At 35.7% G+C, this 21,929-nt stretch overlaps 1 long non-coding RNA gene across 1 annotated transcript in view; it reads right to left on the bottom strand.

Annotated features, from left to right (window-relative positions):
- Positions 1 to 534: 534 nt before the first annotated feature.
- The window catches only part of LOC141376696 (uncharacterized), a 36,886-nt gene continuing 15,491 nt past the window's right edge, over positions 535 to 21,929 (bottom strand). Inside the window, exons 1-2 of the long non-coding RNA XR_012387424.1 lie at positions 3,834 to 21,929; positions 535 to 1,516 (exon numbers count right to left, since the gene is read on the bottom strand). The exon at positions 3,834 to 21,929 is cut by the window's right edge and continues 15,491 nt beyond it. This is a non-coding gene — a long non-coding RNA (uncharacterized lncRNA). The remainder of the gene's footprint in view (positions 1,517 to 3,833) is intronic.

The raw sequence follows: 21,929 nt of genomic DNA, 5'->3' as shown, positions 1-21,929 counted from the left end.
AAGATCTTTTGTTTGCTGAACAAAAATTTTCACGTTTATTCAACAAGATCTTTTGTTTACTGAACAAAAATGATCATGTTTACTCAACAAGATCTTTTGTTTGCTGAACAAAAATTTTCACGTTTATTCAACAAGATCTTTTGTTTACTGAACAAAAATGATCATGTTTACTCAACAAGATCTTTTGTTTGCTGAACAAAAATTTTCACGTTTATTCAACAAGATCTTTTGTTTACTGAACAAAAATGATCATGTTTACTCAACAAGATCTTTTGTTTGCTGAACAAAAATTTTCACGTTTATTCAACAAGATCTTTTGTTTACTGAACAAAAATGATCATGTTTACTCAACAAGATCTTTTGTTTGCTGAACAAAAATTTTCACGTTTATTCAACAAGATCTTTTGTTTACTGAACAAAAATGATCATGTTTACTCAACAAGATTTTTTTAATTTACTGAACAAAATAAAATAAACTGATTCATTATGCATTTACTATTAATTTTTAGGATTCAAATTAAATACACAAGAATAGTCAATTCACTTTTTTTATTTTTAACTGTGTTCAAATCACAATCCAAAACATTTGCATACAAAATCAGCATTTGACATTAGCCGTGTTCAGCATTGGGCTAGTTTGTACACAACTAGTACTGAATGTTTCCAGATTTGAAAAGATTGTACACTGCCTCAACATAAAATAACTGGCAACCTTACTAAAACCAAGCTGTTAGTGTGTCCAAACACTCAAACCAGGTGAATATACAATCATCTAATCAGAGTAAACCCTAAAAGCCACTCCATTCAAACAGTCTTTAAAGTGTACTGCACTTTTGTCAACAAAGTACATCAAGTCCAAAAACAGACCTCAAAACATTCAAACAGTGGCACAGTAGGAAGTGCTTTCGCCTCCCACCAAGGTCGCTGGTTCGAGTCTCAGCTGGGTCAGTTGCCGTTACTGTGTGGAGTTTGAATGTTCTCCCTGCGTTCACGTGGGTTTCCTTTGGGTTCTCCGGTTTCTCCCACAGTCCAAAGAAGTGTGGCACAGGTGAATTGGGTAGGCTAAAATTGTCCGTAGTGTATGTGTGAATGAGTGTGTATGGATGTTTTCCAGAGATGGGTTGCAGCCGGAAGGGCATCCGCTGCGTAAAACAAGTTCATTGCGCTGTGGCGACCCCAGATTAATAAAGGGACTAAGCCGAAAAGAAAATGAATGAATGAATGAACTGAACTCTCGCAGATCATGTGCCACCAACCTCCATAAAACATGCTGAATCACTTAAAAAGTATATTTGAGTTCTTTTGGGTGTTCCATATTCAGTCTATACAAGAGGCTGAACAAGTAAGCGAAGGCTGCAGGCAGATGTGTGATATCCTGAAGTACTATGGCCTCCTCCAAGATTTTAGCGAGGTTCATCACATATTGCAGGGATGCAGAAGTGCCATTATCATCTTCCACCACAGTGAAGATTCCAATCCTTTAATCTCTGGTGCTGTGGTCTTCAGGGTCCGTGTCCTTATAGGAGATTAAATAATGGGAAAATTAATTGATGTGTAATATTAATTATGTAACATATTGTAACCTGCATTCTGGAGATAAACATTCCATTTAACATTCCAGAAAACAATCTGGGTGAATCGCCAGGACAATAAAATCACTTGGCGACGAAAAGTCTGGCTTAGTAATCCGTGGTGACATGTTAACAAGTCTGGGAGACTTTACAGAACCACTCTCTGCCTACTTCAAAAGAACATGACAGATAAGATAAGAAAGAAAAAAAAAACCTCTTTAGCCAACGTTCTGCTCACAGACAAGACATTCCTCAAAATTAAACAAAGACATTTAGAACCCAAATCTTTTGTTTAATTTCATTTAACTTTTGTAATGTGTACAATCCCTGATATAGACTATACACATTCGTACTTTCAGGCCTTTTTAAAAGCATCAATGATGTAAGGATATGGGAACTATGTGAATGTACCTTTAATGTTGGTGTCCTTGTAGAGTGTTTGGTGTCAATAGAATGCCCTCGACATTTTATAACACTTGATGCATAGATCGAGACCATAACTCGCATTGCTTTATTCTTTAAAGCCCTGTATTAAATGCCTGTCCGCATGCTTTAGGCATGCTTTAGGCGGGCGCTCAAATTTGCATACGCGCAGCCCAGAGACAAAGGAAGGTTCGCGCGCAAACTTTCCCCTGAAATCATTGGTCAGAATGCTGTACGGGTTGTCACGTGACCCGCAGGTATAAGCACACTTCCCCCCAAACATCTGGGCAGAAAGAGAACGTCCTAAAAAGAACATCATTGTCGGTGGCCTTCGGGCCTCGCGGCTTTCCTACGCCGCATGGACTTTCCCGCCACGTTTCTTTAATTTCCGGCAAAGTAAATTCAGTTTAAAGTTTGCGATCGTGTTCGTCCGAACTGCATTACAAACTCCACGCATCAAAGGACATCAAGAGTAGTTTTCATCACGACGGAAGAGAGACGCATAAAAGAGACCTCCAGACATGAAAAACCAGGTGATTTTAGTTATGCGATTAAGCTGTGCCCCTTTTATCAAAAAGGTGTTTTTTATAACCTTGGTGGTCCTTAATGGTGCGGGTGGAACTGAAAGTTTTGTCACTCTTTTATCTGAAATCTCAATCTCCTCGCTTTACTATTTCTCTTTGTTGTTACACGTTCTATAGACCCGATATCTCCGCGTAGTTTACCTTTGTTCTGTGTTAAATGTATGTTTGTGGGTTTGTTTGTTCGCTACGTCTGACTAGTCAATAAATTCCATTATAATCAAATGAATTGTATTGTTTGCCTCACGAGAAAATGTCACTGAAATACAGATTCCCCTGCCTTGCTATTATAAGTTGTTTAAAACTTTTGAATGATTAATCTACTTCACAAGAAGTAGCAATTAAATTCCCTTTTTCTAAATGAATAGATTACCGTGTCCGCTCGGAAGAGCGGCGGCTCTGCTTGTGCTTGTTTGGTCAAATTAACAATAAATTGATCCGGAATATTAATGATTAATAATAATTCGTTATTGTTGATAATTAATATTCATAATCTGGGAATCCGCTCGGTCGCGCGAGCATGATCATTTACAATCATATGTTTGTTTGACCAAACTGACTGAAGCTTAAGCCGGAATATTAATAATTAAGAATAAACCATTATTGTTGATTATTAATATTCAAAAACTGAGCTAATTTCATGTTACATATATTGGTGGAGAGAATGTGGGCAGTTTTCCAAACATTTTCTGTGGAACAAACTTTCCAATTCAATGTGATTTATGAAGCGCGCTATAGAAGAAAAAAGGACCGCGAGAAGCATTTCCTTTTCTTCAAAACTGGAAGGACGAAAAGCCTCCTTCAGCCGTTCTGTTCACTAAACACAGCAGAGAGCTGCCCGTGTAGAGTGTAACAATTTAAACTGCAGTTCATATATATTTTAAATCGATTTTGCTGAGACGCACGTTCCGCAAATCATTTAAATATATTAGTGTGCCTGTCGGAGGAAAAGACACCTCTCTCAGCGCTAAACTTAAACTTCTCTGGTTGAACAGAGGTTAAACAAAAGAAAAGAAAAGAAAATAGCACGTAAGGCTTAACTTCTCTGAAGAGAAGATAACTTTTTAAAAGAAAATAGCACGTAAGGCTTTACTTCTCTGTCTGAACAGAGGATAAACTGTTACTTCTCTATTGAAATAGAGAATAACTTTTTGTTAAACAAACCCTGCAGCTGTTTGTTAACTTTTCTCTGATGGAGCAGAGAATAACCATGTGTATAGACTGGTCTGTATGGTTCTTTTGATAGAGTGAAACTCACCAAATCAAGGTTGAGCTGAAAAGATTCAGTCTGGAGTGATCTGATCTTTGTATTCAGGTAGCTTCAATGTTCATCAGGGTTGCAGTAAGCAAATAGTTGAGAATTTGTGACGTCCGCTGAGTGACTTCAAATTGCCGTTGAGCTGAAGATTCGTCTGAAGAAGTTTCCTTGATCTTGAAGCTTCAAGTTGAATTCCAGGAAGATTTCAGTCTTCTGTGGCAAATTGTTGAGAATTTGATAATTTCAGTCTCTATCCGGTTCACGGCACCAAGTTGTTGTAAAAAAAATAAATGAGTGAAAAGGAAGAGAGAACCCAGTCCAGGAGACTTGAAACAAGCAGAATTCCTTTATTGAGACGTGTTGGTTAATCTGCAGTCATACAGCATCTTTAAGATGTTCATGTGTCTGCAAGAGCCTACTAGAGGTCCGCAGTCTGCAAGTTCTTTCACAAGTCTCTCACAAGTCTCACACAATTCTGAATTAAGACAAAGATTTCATGTCTATATTGTGTTCTTAGGAGGAGGGGATATAACTAAACAAAGCATGCAAATTCAGTATCGGATTCAGCATGGCATAGGTGTTAAAAAACGGCCCAGCTACTGACCACACAAGTTAATCAACATAGGGTTTCTGTAGGATAAAAGCAACACCCGAAGACAAAGACAGAGTCGTTTAAAGCATTTGCATCACTGGCTTAGCCTGTAGTCAGAGAGATAAAGGTTAAATGTCCCTCCTAGCTGGGATGTTAATGAAATTATATAAGTAAAAAACCTAAGAATATAACTTTTCAGTTATACGTAGATTATTGTCCATTTGGAATTAGATGATAGAAATTTATATTTCCACAACAGCCAGCAAAGAGGTCAAAATGAGCAGTTTTGCAAACTCAGTCAGAGACACAGATTTTCACTTGCAACTTGCTTTAACATGTATAACAGCGCATGAAAAGTTGTCTAAAATAAAAAGAATAATGCTTTTTAGTGGCTGAAGGTGTTTTTATCACTTTCTGTATTGGACGTTGAAAATGAGCTTTTGCCAGCCAGCAGAGAGGTCAGAATAAGCAGTAATGCAAATTGAGTCAGACACACAGATTTTTTACTTGCAACTTGCTTTAACATGTTTAACAGTGCATGAAATGTTGTCTAAAACAAAAAAGAATAATGCTTTTTAGTGGCTGAAGCTGTTTTTATCACTTTATGTGTTGGACCTTGAAAATGAGCTTTTCTCAGCGAGCAGAGAGGTCAAAATAAGCAGTAATGCAAACTCAGTCAGAGACACAGATTTACACTTGCAACTTGCTTTAACATGTTTAACAGTGCATGAAATGTTGTCTAAAATAAAAAGAAAATGCTTTTTAGTGGCTGGATCTGTCTTTATAACTTTCTGTATTGGACCTTGAAAATGAGCTTTTCTCAGCCAGAAGAGGGGTCAAAATAAGCAGTAATGCAAACTCAGTCAGAGACACAGATTTTCACTTGCAACTTGCTTTAACATGTTTAACAGTGCATGAAATGTTGTCTAAATTAAAAAGAAAATGATTTTTAGTGGCTGGATCTGTTTTTATCACTTTCCGTATTGGACCTTGAAAATGAGCTTTTCTCAGCCAGCAGAGAGGTCAAAATAAGCGGTAATGCAAATTCAGTGAGAGACACAGATTTTCACTTGCAACTTGCTTTAACATGTTTAACAGTGCATGAAATGTTGTCTAAAACAAAAAGATTAATTCTTTTTAGTGGCTGGATCTGTTTTTATCACTTTCTGTATTGGACCTTGAAAATGAGCTATTCTCAGCCAGCAGATAGATCAAAATAAGCTGTTATGCAAACTCAGTCAGAGACACAGATTTTCACTTGCAACTTACTTTAACATGTTTAACAGTGCATGAAATGTTGTCTTAAACAAAAAGAAAGATGCTTTTTAGTGGCTGGATCTGTTTTTATCACTTTCTGTATTGGACCTTGAAAATGAACTTTTCTCAGCCAACAGAGGTCAAAATAAGCAGTAATGCAAACTCAGTCAGAGACACAGATTTTCACGTGCAACTTGCTTTAACATGTTTAACAGTGCATGAAATGTTGTCTAAAACAAAAAGAATGATGCTTTTTAGTGGCTGGATCTGTTTTTATCACTTTCTGTATTGGACCTTGAAAACCAGCTTTTCCCAGCCAGCAAAGAGGTCAAAATAAGCAGTTTTGCAAACTCAGTCAGAGACACAGATTTTCACTTGCAACTTGCTTTAACATGTATAACAGCGCATGAAATGTTGTCTAAAATAAAAAGAATAATGCTTTTTAGTGGCTGAAGCTGTTTTTATCACTTTCTGTATTGGACATTTAAAATGAGCTTTTACCAGCCAGCAGAGAGGTCAGAATATCAGGAATGCAAATTCAGTCAGAGACATAGATTTTTTACTTGCAACTTGCTTTAACATGTTTAAAAGTGCATGAAATGTTGTCCAAAACAAAAAGAATAATGCTTTTTAGTGGCTGAAGCTGTTTTTTTCACTTTATGTGTTGGATCTTGAAAATGAGCTTTTCTCAGCGAGCAGAGAGGTCAAAATAAGCAGTAATGCAAACTCAGTCAGAGACACAGATTTTCACTTGCAATTTGCTTTAACATGTTTAACAGTGCATGAATTGTTGTCTAAAATAAAAAGAAAATGCTTTTTAGTGGCTGGATCTGTTTTTATCACTTTCTGTATTGGACCTTGAAAATTAGCTATTCTCAGCCAGCAGAGAGATCAAAATAAGCAGTTATGCAAACTCAGTCAGAGACACAGATTTTCACTTGCAACTTGCTTTAACTTGTTTAACAGTGCATGAAATGTTGTCTAAAACAAAAAAAATGACGCTTTTTCAGGGGCTGGATCTGTTTCTATCATTTTCTGTATTGGAACTTGAAAATGAGCTTTTCTCAGCGAGCAGAGAGGTCAAAATAAGCAGTAATGCAAATTCAGTCAGAGACACAGATTTTCTCTTGCAACTTGCTTTAACATGTTTAACAGTGCATGAAATGTTGTCTAAAATAAAAAGAAAATGCTTTTTAGTGGCTGGATCTATTTTTATCACTTTCTGTATTGGACCTTGAAAATGAGCTTTTCTCAGCCAGCAGAGAGGTCAAACTAAGCACTAATGCGAACTCAGTCAGAGACACAGATTTTCACTTGCAACTTCCTTTACATGTTTAACAGTGCATGAAATACTGTCTAAAATAAAAAGAAAATGCTTTTTAGTGGCTGGATCTGTTTTTATCAATTTCTGTATTGGACGTTAAAAATGAGCTTTTCTCGGGCAGCAGAGGTCAAAATAAGGAGTAATGCAAACTCAGTCAGAGACACAGATTTTCACTTGTAACTTGCTTTAACATGTTTAACAGTGCATGAAATGCTGTCTAAATTAAAAAAAAAATGCTTTTTCAGTGGCTGGATCTGTTTTTATCACTTTCTGTATTGGACATTGAAAATGAGCTTTTCCCAGCCAGCAGAGAGGTCAAAATAAGCAGTTTTGCAAAGTCGGTCAGAGACACAGATTTTCACTTGCAACTTGCTTTAACATGTTTAACAGTGCATGAAATGTTGTCTAAAATAAAATAGAATGTTGCATTTTATGGCTGGATCTGTTTTTATCACTTTCTGAATTAGACGTTGAAAATGAGCTTATCTCAGCCAGCAGAGAGGTCAAATCACAGTAATGCAAACTCAGTCAGAGACATAGATTTTCACTTGCAACTTGCTTTAACATGTTTAACAGTGCATGAATTGTTGTCTAAAACAAAAAAGAATGATGCATTTTATGGCTGGATCTGTTTTTATCACTTTCTGAATTGGACGTTGAAAATGAGCTTATCTCAGCCAGCAGAGAGGTCAAATCACAGTAATGCAAACTCAGTCAGAGACATAGATTTTCACTTGCAACTTGCTTTAACATGTTTAACAGTGCATGGATTGTTGTCTAAAACAAAAAAGAATGATGCATTTTATGGATGGATCTGTTTTTATCACTTTCTGAATTGGACGTTGAAAATGAGCTTATCTCAACCAGCAGAGAGGTCAAATCACAGTAATGCAAACTCAGTCAGAGACATAGATTTTCACTTGCAACTTGCTTTAACATGTTTAACAGTGCATGAAATGTTGTCTAAAACAAAAAAGAATGATGCATTTTATAGCTGGATCTGGTTTTATTACATTCTGAATTGGACGTTGAAAATGAGCTTATCTCAGCCAGCAGAGAGGTCAAATCACAGTAATGCAAACTCAGTCAGAGACATAGATTTTAACTTGCAACTTGCTTTAACATGTTTAACAGTGCATGAATTGTTGTCTAAAACAACAAAGAATGATGCATTTTATGGCTGGATCTGTTTTTATCACTTTCTGAATTGGACGTTGAAAATGAGCTTATCTCAGCCAGCAGAGAGGTCAAATCACAGTAATGCAAACTCAGTCAGAGACATAGATTTTCACTTGCAACTTGCTTTAACATGTTTAACAGTGCATGAATTGTTGTCTAAAACAACAAAGAATGATGCATTTTATGGCTGGATCTGTTTTTATCACTTTCTGAATTGGACGTTGAAAATGAGCTTATCTCAGCCAGCAGAGAGGTCAAATCACAGTAATGCAAACTCAGTCAGAGACATAGATTTTCACTTGCAACTTGCTTTAACATGTTTAACAGTGCATGATTTGTTGTCTAAAACAAGAAAGAATGATGCATTTTATGGCTGGATCTGTTTTTATCACTTTCTGAATTGGACGTTGAAAATGAGCTTATCTCAGCCAGCAGAGAGGTCAAATCACAGTAATGCAAACTCAGTCAGACACATAGATTTTCACTTGCAACTTGCTTTAACATGTTTAACAGTGCATGAAATGTTGTCTAAAACAAAAAAGAATGATGCATTTTATGGCTGGATCTGTTTTTATCACTTTCTGAATTGGACGTTGAAAATGAGCTTTGCTCAGCCAGCAGAGAGGTCAAATCACAGTAATGCAAACTCAGTCAGAGACATAGATTTTCACTTGCAACTTGCTTTAACATGTTTAACAGTGCATGGATTGTTGTCTAAACAAAAAAGAATGATGCATTTTATGGCTGGATCTGTTTTTATCACTTTCTGAATTGGACGTTGAAAATGAGCTTATCTCAGCCAGCAGAGAGGTCAAATCACAGTAATGCAAACTTAGTCAGAGACATAGATTTTCACTTGCAACTTGCTTTAACATGTTTAACAATGCATGGATTGTTGTCTAAAACAAAAAAGAATGATGCATTTTATGGCTGGATCTGTTTTTATCACTTTCTGAATTGGACGTTGAAAATGAGCTTTGCTCAGCCAGCAGAGAGGTCAAATCACAGTAATGCAAACTCAGTCAGAGACATAGATTTTCACTTGCAACTTGCTTTAACATGTTTAACAGTGCATGAATTGTTGTCTAAAACAAAAAAGAATGATGCATTTTATGGCTGGATCTGTTTTTATCACTTTCTGAATTGGACGTTGAAAATGAGCTTATCTCAGCCAGCAGAGAGGTCAAATCACAGTAATGCAAACTCAGTCAGAGACATAGATTTTCACTTGCAACTTGCTTTAACATGTTTAACAGTGCATGGATTGTTGTCTAAAACAAAAAAGAATGATGCATTTTATGGATGGATCTGTTTTTATCACTTTCTGAATTGGACGTTGAAAATGAGCTTATCTCAACCAGCAGAGAGGTCAAATCACAGTAATGCAAACTCAGTCAGAGACATAGATTTTCACTTGCAACTTGCTTTAACATGTTTAACAGTGCATGGATTGTTGTCTAAAACAAAAAAGAATGATGCATTTTATGGCTGGATCTGTTTTTATCACTTTCTGAATAGGACGTTGAAAATGAGCTTTGCTCAGCCAGCAGAGAGGTCAAATCACAGTAATGCAAACTCAGTCAGAGACATAGATTTTCACTTGCAACTTGCTTTAACATGTTTAACAGTGCATGAAATGTTGTCTAAAACAAAAAAGAATGATGCATTTTATAGCTGGATCAGGTTTTATTACATTCTGAATTGGACGTTGAAAATGAGCTTATCTCAGCCAGCAGAGAGGTCAAATCACAGTAATGCAAACTCAGTCAGAGACATAGATTTTCACTTGCAACTTGCTTTAACATGTTTAACAGTGCATGAAATGTTGTCTAAAACAAAAAAGAATGATGCATTTTATGGCTGAATCTGGTTTTATTACATTCTGAATTGGACGTTGAAAATGAGCTTATCTCAGCCAGCAGAGAGGTCAAATCACAGTAATGCAAACTCAGTCAGAGACATAGATTTTCACTTGCAACTTGCTTTAACGTGTTTAACAGTGCATGAATTGTTGTCTAAAACAAAAAAGAATGATGCATTTTATGGCTGGATCTGTTTTTATCACTTTCTGAATTGGACGTTGAAAATGAGCTTATCTCAACCAGCAGAGAGGTCAAATTACAGTAATGCAAACTCAGTCAGAGACATAGATTTTCACTTGCAACTTGCTTTAACATGTTTAACAGTGCATGAAATGTTGTCTAAAACAAAAAAGAATGATGCATTTTATGGCTGGATCTGGTTTTATTACATTCTGAATTGGACGTTGAAAATGAGCTTATCTCAGCCAGCAGAGAGGTCAAATCACAGTAATGCAAACTCAGTCAGAGACATAGATTTTCACTTGCAACTTGCTTTAACGTGTTTAACAGTGCATGAATTGTTGTCTAAAACAAAAAAGAATGATCCATTTTATGGCTGGATCTGTTTTTATCACTTTCTGAATTGGACGTTGAAAATGAGCTTATCTCAGCCAGCAGAGAGGTCAAATCACAGTAATGCAAACTCAGTCAGAGACATAGATTTTCACTTGCAACTTGCTTTAACATGTTTAACAGTGCATGAATTGTTGTGTAAAACAAAAAAGAATGATGCATTTTATGGCTGGATCTGTTTTTATCACTTTCTGAATTGGACGTTGAAAATGAGCTTATCTCAGCCAGCAGAGAGGTCAAATCACAGTAATGCAAACTTAGTCAGAGACATAGATTTTCACTTGCAACTTGCTTTAACATGTTTAACAGTGCATGGATTGTTGTCTAAAACAAAAAAGAATGATGCATTTTATGGCTGGATCTGTTTTTATCACTTTCTGAATTGGACGTTGAAAATGAGCTTTGCTCAGCCAGCAGAGAGGTCAAATCACAGTAATGCAAACTCAGTCAGAGACATAGATTTTCACTTGCAACTTGCTTTAACATGTTTAACAGTGCATGAATTGTTGTCTAAAACAAAAAAGAATGATGCATTTTATGGCTGGATCTGTTTTTATCACTTTCTGAATTGGACGTTGAAAATGAGCTTATCTCAGCCAGCAGAGAGGTCAAATCACAGTAATGCAAACTCAGTCAGAGACATAGATTTTCACTTGCAACTTGCTTTAACATGTTTAACAGTGCATGAATTGTTGTCTAAAACAACAAAGAATGATGCATTTTATGGCTGGATCTGTTTTTATCACTTTCTGAATTGGACGTTGAAAATGAGCTTATCTCAGCCAGCAGAGAGGTCAAATCACAGTAATGCAAACTCAGTCAGAGACATAGATTTTCACTTGCAACTTGCTTTAACATGTTTAACAGTGCATGATTTGTTGTCTAAAACAAAAAAGAATGATGCATTTTATGGATGGATCTGTTTTTATCTCTTTCTGAATTGGACGTTGAAAATGAGCTTATCTCAGCCAGCAGAGAGGTCAAATCCCAGTAATGCAAACTCAGTCAGAGACATAGATTTTCACTTGCAACTTGCTTTAACATGTTTAACAGTGCATGAATTGTTGTCTAAAACAAAAAAGAATGATGCATTTTATGGCTGGATCTGTTTTTATCACTTTCTGAATTGGACGTTGAAAATGAGCTTATCTCAGCCAGCAGAGAGGTCAAATCACAGTAATGCAAACTCAGTCAGAGACATAGATTTTCACTTGCAACTTGCTTTAACATGTTTAACAGTGCATGAAATGTTGTCTAAAATAAAATAGAATGTTGCATTTTATGGCTGGATCTGTTTTTATCACTTTCTGAATTAGACGTTGAAAATGAGCTTATCTCAGCCAGCAGAGAGGTCAAATCACAGTAATGCAAACTCAGTCAGAGACATAGATTTTCACTTGCAACTTGCTTTAACATGTTTAACAGTGCATGAATTGTTGTCTAAAACAAAAAAGAATGATGCATTTTATGGCTGGATCTGTTTTTATCACTTTCTGAATTGGACGTTGAAAATGAGCTTATCTCAGCCAGCAGAGAGGTCAAATCACAGTAATGCAAACTCAGTCAGAGACATAGATTTTCACTTGCAACTTGCTTTAACATGTTTAACAGTGCATGGATTGTTGTCTAAAACAAAAAAGAATGATGCATTTTATGGATGGATCTGTTTTTATCACTTTCTGAATTGGACGTTGAAAATGAGCTTATCTCAACCAGCAGAGAGGTCAAATCACAGTAATGCAAACTCAGTCAGAGACATAGATTTTCACTTGCAACTTGCTTTAACATGTTTAACAGTGCATGAAATGTTGTCTAAAACAAAAAAGAATGATGCATTTTATAGCTGGATCAGGTTTTATTACATTCTGAATTGGACGTTGAAAATGAGCTTATCTCAGCCAGCAGAGAGGTCAAATCACAGTAATGCAAACTCAGTCAGAGACATAGATTTTCACTTGCAACTTGCTTTAACATGTTTAACAGTGCATGAAATGTTGTCTAAAACAAAAAAGAATGATGCATTTTATGGCTGAATCTGGTTTTATTACATTCTGAATTGGACGTTGAAAATGAGCTTATCTCAGCCAGCAGAGAGGTCAAATCACAGTAATGCAAACTCAGTCAGAGACATAGATTTTCACTTGCAACTTGCTTTAACGTGTTTAACAGTGCATGAATTGTTGTCTAAAACAAAAAAGAATGATGCATTTTATGGCTGGATCTGTTTTTATCACTTTCTGAATTGGACGTTGAAAATGAGCTTATCTCAACCAGCAGAGAGGTCAAATTACAGTAATGCAAACTCAGTCAGAGACATAGATTTTCACTTGCAACTTGCTTTACCATTGTTTAACAGTGCATGAAATGTTGTCTAAAACAAAAAAGAATGATGCATTTTATGGCTGGATCTGGTTTTATTACATTCTGAATTGGACGTTGAAAATGAGCTTATCTCAGCCAGCAGAGAGGTCAAATCACAGTAATGCAAACTCAGTCAGAGACATAGATTTTCACTTGCAACTTGCTTTAACGTGTTTAACAGTGCATGAATTGTTGTCTAAAACAAAAAAGAATGATCCATTTTATGGCTGGATCTGTTTTTATCACTTTCTGAATTGGACGTTGAAAATGAGCTTATCTCAGCCAGCAGAGAGGTCAAATCACAGTAATGCAAACTCAGTCAGAGACATAGATTTTCACTTGCAACTTGCTTTAACATGTTTAACAGTGCATGAATTGTTGTGTAAAACAAAAAAGAATGATGCATTTTATGGCTGGATCTGTTTTTATCACTTTCTGAATTGGACGTTGAAAATGAGCTTATCTCAGCCAGCAGAGAGATCAAATCACAGTAACGCAAACTCAGTCAGAGACATAGATTTTCACTTGCAACTTGCTTTAACATGTTTAACAGTGCATGATTTGTTGTCTAAAACAAAAAAGAATGATGCATTTTATGGCTGGATCTGTTTTTATCTCTTTCTGAATTGGACGTTGAAAATGAGCTTATCTTAGCCAGCAGAGAGGTCAAATCACAGTAATGCAAACTCAGTCAGAGACATAGATTTTCACTTGCAACTTGCTTTAACATGTTTAACAGTGCATGAATTGTTGTCTAAAACAAAAAAGAATGATGCATTTTATGGCTGGATCTGTTTTTATCACTTTCTGAATTGGACGTTGAAAATGAGCTTATCTCAGCCAGCAGAGAGGTCAAAAGACAGTAATGCAAACTCAGTCAGAGACATAGATTTTCACTTGCAACTTGCTTTAACATGTTTAACAGTGCATGAATTGTTGTCTAAAACAAAAAAGAATGATGCATTTTATGGCTGGATCTGTTTTTATCCCTTTCTGAATTGGACGTTGAAAATGAGCTTATCTCAGCCAGCAGAGAGGTCAAATCACAGTAATGCAAACTCAGTCAGAGACATAGATTTTCACTTGCAACTTGCTTTAACATGTTTAACAGTGCATGAAATGTTGTCTAAAACAAAAAAGAATGATGCATTTTATGGCTGGATCTGTTTTTATCACTTTCTGAATTGGACGTTGAAAATGAGCTTTGCTCAGCCAGCAGAGAGGTCAAATCACAGTAATGCAAACTCAGTCAGAGACATAGATTTTCACTTGCAACTTGCTTTAACATGTTTAACAGTGCATGAATTGTTGTCTAAAACAAAAAAGAATGATGCATTTTATGGCTGGATCTGTTTTTATCACTTTCTGAATTGGACGTTGAAAATGAGCTTATCTCAGCCAGCAGAGAGGTCAAATCACAGTAATGCAAACTCAGTCAGAGACATAGATTTTCACTTGCAACTTGCTTTAACATGTTTAACAGTGCATGAATTGTTGTCTAAAACAAAAAAGAATGATGCATTTTATGGCTGGATCTGTTTTTATCACTTTCTGAATTGGACGTTGAAAACAAAAAAGAATGATGCATTTTATAGCTGGATCAGGTTTTATTACATTCTGAATTGGACGTTGAAAATGAGCTTATCTCAGCCAGCAGAGAGGTCAAATCACAATAATGCAAACTCAGTCAGAGACATAGATTTTCACTTGCAACTTGCTTTAACATGTTTAACAGTGCATGAAATGTTGTCTAAAACAAAAAAGAATGATGCATTTTATGGCTGGATCTGGTTTTATTACATTCTGAATTGGACGTTGAAAATGAGCTTATCTCAGCCAGCAGAGAGGTCAAATCACAGTAATGCAAACTCAGTCAGAGACATAGATTTTCACTTGCAACTTGCTTTAACGTGTTTAACAGTGCATGAAATGTTGTCTAAAACAAAAAAGAATGATGCATTTTATGGCTGGATCTGTTTTTATCACTTTCTGAATTGGACGTTGAAAATGAGCTTATCTCAGCCAGCAGAGAGGTCAAATCACAGTAATGCAAACTCAGTCAGAGACATAGATTTTCACTTGCAACTTGCTTTAACATGTTTAACAGTGCATGAAATGTTGTCTAAAACAAAAAAGAATGATGCATTTTATGGCTGGATCAGGTTTTATTACATTCTGAATTGGACGTTGAAAATGAACTTATCTCAGCCAGCAGAGAGGTCAAATCACAGTAGTGCAAACTCAGTCAGAGACATAGATTTTCACTTGCAACTTGCTTTAACATTTTTAACAGTGCATGAAATGTTGTCTAAAACAAAAAAGAATGATCCATTTTATGGCTGGATCTGTTTTTATCACTTTCTGAATTGGACGTTGAAAATGAGCTTATCTCAGCCAGCAGAGAGGTCAAATCACAGTAATGCAAACTCAGTCAGAGACATAGATTTTCACTTGCAACTTGCTTTAACATGTTTAACAGTGCATGAAATGTTGTCTAAAACAAAAAAGAATGATCCATTTTATGGCTGGATCTGTTTTTATCACTTTTTGAATTGGACATTGAAAATGAGCTTATCTCAGCCAGCAGAGAGGTCAAATCACAGTAATGCAAACTCAGTCAGAGACATAGATTTTCAATTGCAACTTGCTTTAACATGTTTAACAGTGCATGAAATGTTGTCTAAAACAAAAAAGAATGATCCATTTTATGGCTGGATCTTTTTTTATCACTTTCTGAATTGGACGTTGAAAATGAGCTTATCTCAGCCAGCAGAGAGGTCAAATCACAGTAATGCAAACTCAGTCAGAGACATAGATTTTCACTTGCAACTTGCTTTAACATGTTTAACAGTGCATGAAATCTTGTCTAAAACAAAAAAGAATGATGCATTTTATAGCTGGATCAGGTTTTATTACATTCTGAATTGGACATTGAAAATGAGCTTATCTCAGCCAGCAGAGAGGTCAAATCACAGTAATACAAACTCAGTAAGAGACATAGATTTTCACTTGCAACTTGCTTTAACATGTTTAACAGTGCATGAAATGTTGTCTAAAACAAAAAAGAATGATGCATTTTATGGCTGGATCTGGTTTTATTACATTCTGAATTGGACGTTGAAAATGAGCTTATCTCAGCCAGCAGAGAGGTCAAATCACAGTAATGCAAACTCAGTCAGAGACATAGATTTTCACTTGCAACTTGCTTTAACATGTTTAACAGTGCATGAAATGTTGTCTAAAACAAAAAAGAATGATGCATTTTATAGCTGGATCAGGTTTTATTACATTCTGAATTGGACGTTGAAAATGAGCTTATCTCAGCCAGCAGAGAGGTCAAATCACAGTAATGCAAACTCAGTCAGAGACATAGATTTTCACTTGCAACTTGCTTTAACATGTTTAACAGTGCATGAAATGTTGTCTAAAACAAAAAAGAATGATGCATTTTATGGCTGGATCTGGTTTTATTACATTCTGAATTGGACGTTGAAAATGAGTTTATCTCAGCCAGCAGAGAGGTCAAATCACAGTAATGCAAACTCAGTCAGAGTCATAGATTTTCACTTGCAACTTGCTTTAACATGTTTAACAGTGCATGAAATGTTGTCTAAAAAAAAAAAGAATGATCCATTTTATGGCTGGATCTGTTTTTATCACTTTCTGAATTGGACGTTGAAAATGAGCTTATCTCAGCCAGCAGAGAGGTCAAATCACAGTAATGCAAACTCAGTCAGAGACATAGATTTTCACTTGCAACTTGCTTTAACATGTTTAACAGTGCATGAAATGTTGTCTAAAACAAAAAAGAATGATGCATTTTATAGCTGGATCAGGTTTTATTACATTCTGAATTGGACGTTGAAAATGAGCTTATCTCAGCCAGCAGAGAGGTCAAATCACAGTAATGCAAACTCAGTCAGAGACATAGATTTTCACTTGCAACTTGCTTTAACATGTTTAACAGTGCATGAAATGTTGTCTAAAACAAAAAAGAATGATGCATTTTATGGCTGGATCTGGTTTTATTACATTCTGAATTGGACGTTGAAAATGAGCTTATCTCAGCCAGCAGAGAGGTCAAATCACAGTAATGCAAACTCAGTCAGAGACATAGATTTTCACTTGCAACTTGCTTTAACATGTTTAACAGTGCATGAAATGTTGTCTAAAACAAAAAAGAATGATGCATTTTATAGCTGGATCTGGTTTTATTACATTCTGAATTGGACGTTGAAAATGAGCTTATCTCAGCCAGCAGAGAGGTCAAATCACAGTAATACAAACTCAGTCAGAGACATAGATTTTCACTTGCAACTTGCTTTAACATGTTTAACAGTGCATGAAATGTTGTCTAAAACAAAAAAGAATGATGCATTTTATGGCTGGATCTGGTTTTATTACATTCTGAATTGGACGTTGAAAATGAGCTTATCTCAGCCAGCAGAGAGGTCAAATCACAGTAATGCAAACTCAGTCAGAGACATAGATTTTCACTTGCAACTTGCTTTAACATGTTTAACAGTGCATGAAATGTTGTCTAAAACAAAAAAGAATGATGCTTTTTATAGCTGGATCAGGTTTTATTACATTCTGAATTGGACGTTGAAAATTAGCTTATCTCAGCCAGCAGAGAGGTCAAATCACAGTAATGCAAACTCAGTCAGAGACATAGATTTTCACTTGCAACTTGCTTTAACATGTTTAACAGTGCATGAAATGTTGTCTAAAACAAAAAAGAATGATCCATTTTATGGCTGGATCTGTTTTTATCACTTTCTGAATTGGACGTTGAAAATGAGCTTATCTCAGCCAGCAGAGAGGTCAAATCACAGTAATGCAAACTCAGTCAGAGACATAGATTTTCACTTGCAACTTGCTTTAACATGTTTAACAGTGCATGAAATGTTGTCTAAAACAAAAAAGAATGATGCATTTTATAGCTGGATCAGGTTTTATTATATTCTGAATTGGACGTTGAAAATGAGCTTATCTCAGCCAGCAGAGAGGTCAAATCACAGTAATGCAAACTCAGTCAAAGACATAGATTTTCACTTGCAACTTGCTTTAACATGTTTAACAGTGCATGAAATGTTGTCTAAAACAAAAAAGAATGATGCATTTTATGGCTGGATCTGGTTTTATTACATTCTGAATTGGACGTTGAAAATGAGCTTATCTCAGCCAGCAGAGAGGTCAAATCACAGTAATGCAAACTCAGTCAGAGACATAGATTTTCACTTGCAACTTGCTTTAACATGTTTAACAGTGCATGAAATGTTGTCTAAAACAAAAAAGAATGATGCATTTTATAGCTGGATCTGGTTTTATTACATTCTGAATTGGACGTTGAAAATGAGCTTATCTCAGCCAGCAGATAGGTCAAATCACAGTAATGCAAACTCAGTCAGAGACATAGATTTTCACTTGCAACTTGCTTTAACATGTTTAACAGTGCATGAAATGTTGTCTAAAACAAAAAAGAATGATGCATTTTATGGCTGGATCTGGTTTTATTACATTCTGAATTGGACGTTGAAAATGAGTTTATCTCAGCCAGCAGAGAGGTCAAATCACAGTAATGCAAACTCAGTCAGAGACATAGATTTTCACTTGCAACTTGCTTTAACATGTTTAACAGTGCATGAAATGTTGTCTAAAACAAAAAAGAATGATCCATTTCATGGCTGGATCTGTTTTTATCACTTTCTGAATTGGACGTTGAAAATGAGCTTATCTCAGCCAGCAGAGAGGTCAAATCACAGTAATGCAAACTCAGTCAGAGACATAGATTTTCACTTGCAACTTGCTTTAACATGTTTAACAGTGCATGAAATGTTGTCTAAAACAAAAAAGAATGATGCATTTTATAGCTGGATCTGGTTTTATTACATTCTGAATTGGACGTTGAAAATGAGCTTATCTCAGCCAGCAGAGAGGTCAAATCACAGTAATGCAAACTCAGTCAGAGACATAGATTTTCACTTGCAACTTGCTTTAACATGTTTAACAGTGCATGAAATGTTGTCTAAAACAAAAAAGAATGATGCATTTTATGGCTGGATCTGGTTTTATTACATTCTGAATTGGACGTTGAAAATGAGCTTATCTCAGCCAGCAGAGAGGTCAAATCACAGTAATGCAAACTCAGTCAGAGACATAGATTTTCACTTGCAACTTGCTTTAACATGTTTAACAGTGCATGAAATGTTGTCTAAAACAAAAAAGAATGATGCATTTTATAGCTGGATCTGGTTTTATTACATTCTGAATTGGACGTTGAAAATGAGCTTATCTCAGCCAGCAGAGAGGTCAAATCACAGTAATGCAAACTCAGTCAGAGACATAGATTTTCACTTGCAACTTGCTTTAACATGTTTAACAGTGCATGAAATGTTGTCTAAAACAAAAAAGAATGATGCATTTTAAGCTGGATCAGGTTTTATTACATTCTGAATTGGACGTTGAAAATGAGCTTATCTCAGCCAGCAGAGAGGTCAAATCACAGTAATGCAAACTCAGTCAGAGACATAGATTTTCACTTGCAACTTGCTTTAACATGTTTAACAGTGCATGAAATGTTGTCTAAAACAAAAAAGAATGATGCATTTTATGGCTGGATCTGGTTTTATTACATTCTGAATTGGACGTTGAAAATGAGCTTATCTCAGCCAGCAGAGAGGTCAAATCACAGTAATACAAACTCAGTCAGAGACATAGATTTTCACTTGCAACTTGCTTTAACATGTTTAACAGTGCATGAAATGTTGTCTAAAACAAAAAAGAATGATGCATTTTATAGCTGGATCAGGTTTTATTATATTCTGAATTGGACGTTGAAAATGAGCTTATCTCAGCCAGCAGAGAGGTCAAATCACAGTAATGCAAACTCAGTCAGAGACATAGATTTTCACTTGCAACTTGCTTTAACATGTTTAACAGTGCATGAAATGTGGTCTAAAACAAAAAAGAATGATGCATTTTATAGCTGGATCAGGTTTTATTATATTCTGAATTGGACGTTGAAAATGAGCTTATCTCAGCCAGCAGAGAGGTCAAATCACAGTAATGCAAACTCAGTCAGAGACATAGATTTTCACTTGCAACTTGCTTTAACATGTTTAACAGTGCATGAAATGTGGTCTAAAACAAAAAAGAATGATGCATTTTATGGCTGGATCTGGTTTTATTACATTCTGAATTGGACGTTGAAAATTAGCTTATCTCAGCCAGCAGAGAGGTCAAATCTTAGTAATGCAATCTCAGTCAGAGACATAGATTTTCACTTGCAACTTGCTTTAACATGTTTAACAGTGCATGAAATGTTGTCTAAAACAAAAAAGAATGATGCATTTTATAGCTGGATCTGGTTTTATTACATTCTGAATTGGACGTTGAAAATGAGCTTATCTCAGCCAGCAGAGAGGTCAAATCACAGTAATGCAAACTCAGTCAGAGACATAGATTTTCACTTGCAACTTGCTTTAACATGTTTAACAGTGCAAGAAATGTTGTCTAAAACAAAAAAGAATGATGCATTTTATGGCTGAATCTGTTTTTATCACTTTCTGAATTGGACGTTGAAAATGAGCTTATCTCAGCCAGCAGAGAGGTCAAATCACAGTAATGCAAACTCAGTCAGAGACATAGATTTTCACTTGCAACTTGCTTTAACATGTTTAACAGTGCATGAAATGTTGTCTAAAACAAAAAAGAATGATGCATTTTATGGCTGGATCTGGTTTTATTACATTCTGAATTGGACGTTGAAAATGAGTTTATCTCAGCCAGCAGAGAGGTCAAATCACAGTAATGCAAACTCAGTCAGAGACATAGATTTTCACTTGCAACTTGCTTTAACATGTTTAACAGTGCATGAAATGTTGTCTAAAACAAAAAAGAATGATCCATTTTATGGCTGGATCTGTTTTTATCACTTTCTGAATTGGACGTTGAAAATGAGCTTATCTCAGCCAGCAGAGAGGTCAAATCACAGTAATGCAAACTCAGTCAGAGACATAGATTTTCACTTGCAACTTGCTTTAACATGTTTAACAGTGCATGAAATGTTGTCTAAAACAAAAAAGAATGATGCATTTTATAGCTGGATCTGGTTTTATTACATTCTGAATTGGACGTTGAAAATGAGCTTATCTCAGCCAGCAGAGAGGTCAAATCACAGTAATGCAAACTCAGTCAGAGACATAGATTTTCACTTGCAACTTGCTTTAACATGTTTAACAGTGCATGAAATGTTGTCTAAAACAAAAAAGAATGATGCATTTTATGGCTGGATCTGGTTTTATTACATTCTGAATTGGACGTTGAAAATGAGCTTATCTCAGCCAGCAGAGAGGTCAAATCACAGTAATGCAAACTCAGTCAGAGACATAGATTTTCACTTGCAACTTGCTTTAACATGTTTAACAGTGCATGAAATGTTGTCTAAAACAAAAAAGAATGATGCATTTTATAGCTGGATCTGGTTTTATTACATTCTGAATTGGACGTTGAAAATGAGCTTATCTCAGCCAGCAGAGAGGTCAAATCACAGTAATGCAAACTCAGTCAGAGACATAGATTTTCACTTGCAACTTGCTTTAACATGTTTAACAGTGCATGAAATGTTGTCTAAAACAAAAAAGAATGATGCATTTTAAGCTGGATCAGGTTTTATTACATTCTGAATTGGACGTTAAAAATGAGCCTATCTCAGCCAGCAGAGAGGTCAAATCACAGTAATGCAAACTCAGTCAGAGACATAGATTTTCACTTGCAACTTGCTTTAACATGTTTAACAGTGCATGAAATGTTGTCTAAAACAAAAAAGAATGATGCATTTTATGGCTGGATCTGGTTTTATTACATTCTGAATTGGACGTTGAAAATGAGCTTATCTCAGCCAGCAGAGAGGTCAAATCACAGTAATACAAACTCAGTCAGAGACA

This window comes from Danio rerio, chromosome 11, assembly GCF_049306965.1.
Source record: "Danio rerio strain Tuebingen ecotype United States chromosome 11, GRCz12tu, whole genome shotgun sequence".
Taxonomy (NCBI): Eukaryota; Metazoa; Chordata; class Actinopteri; order Cypriniformes; family Danionidae; genus Danio; species Danio rerio.
This window is presented reverse-complemented; position numbering and strand designations above follow the sequence as displayed.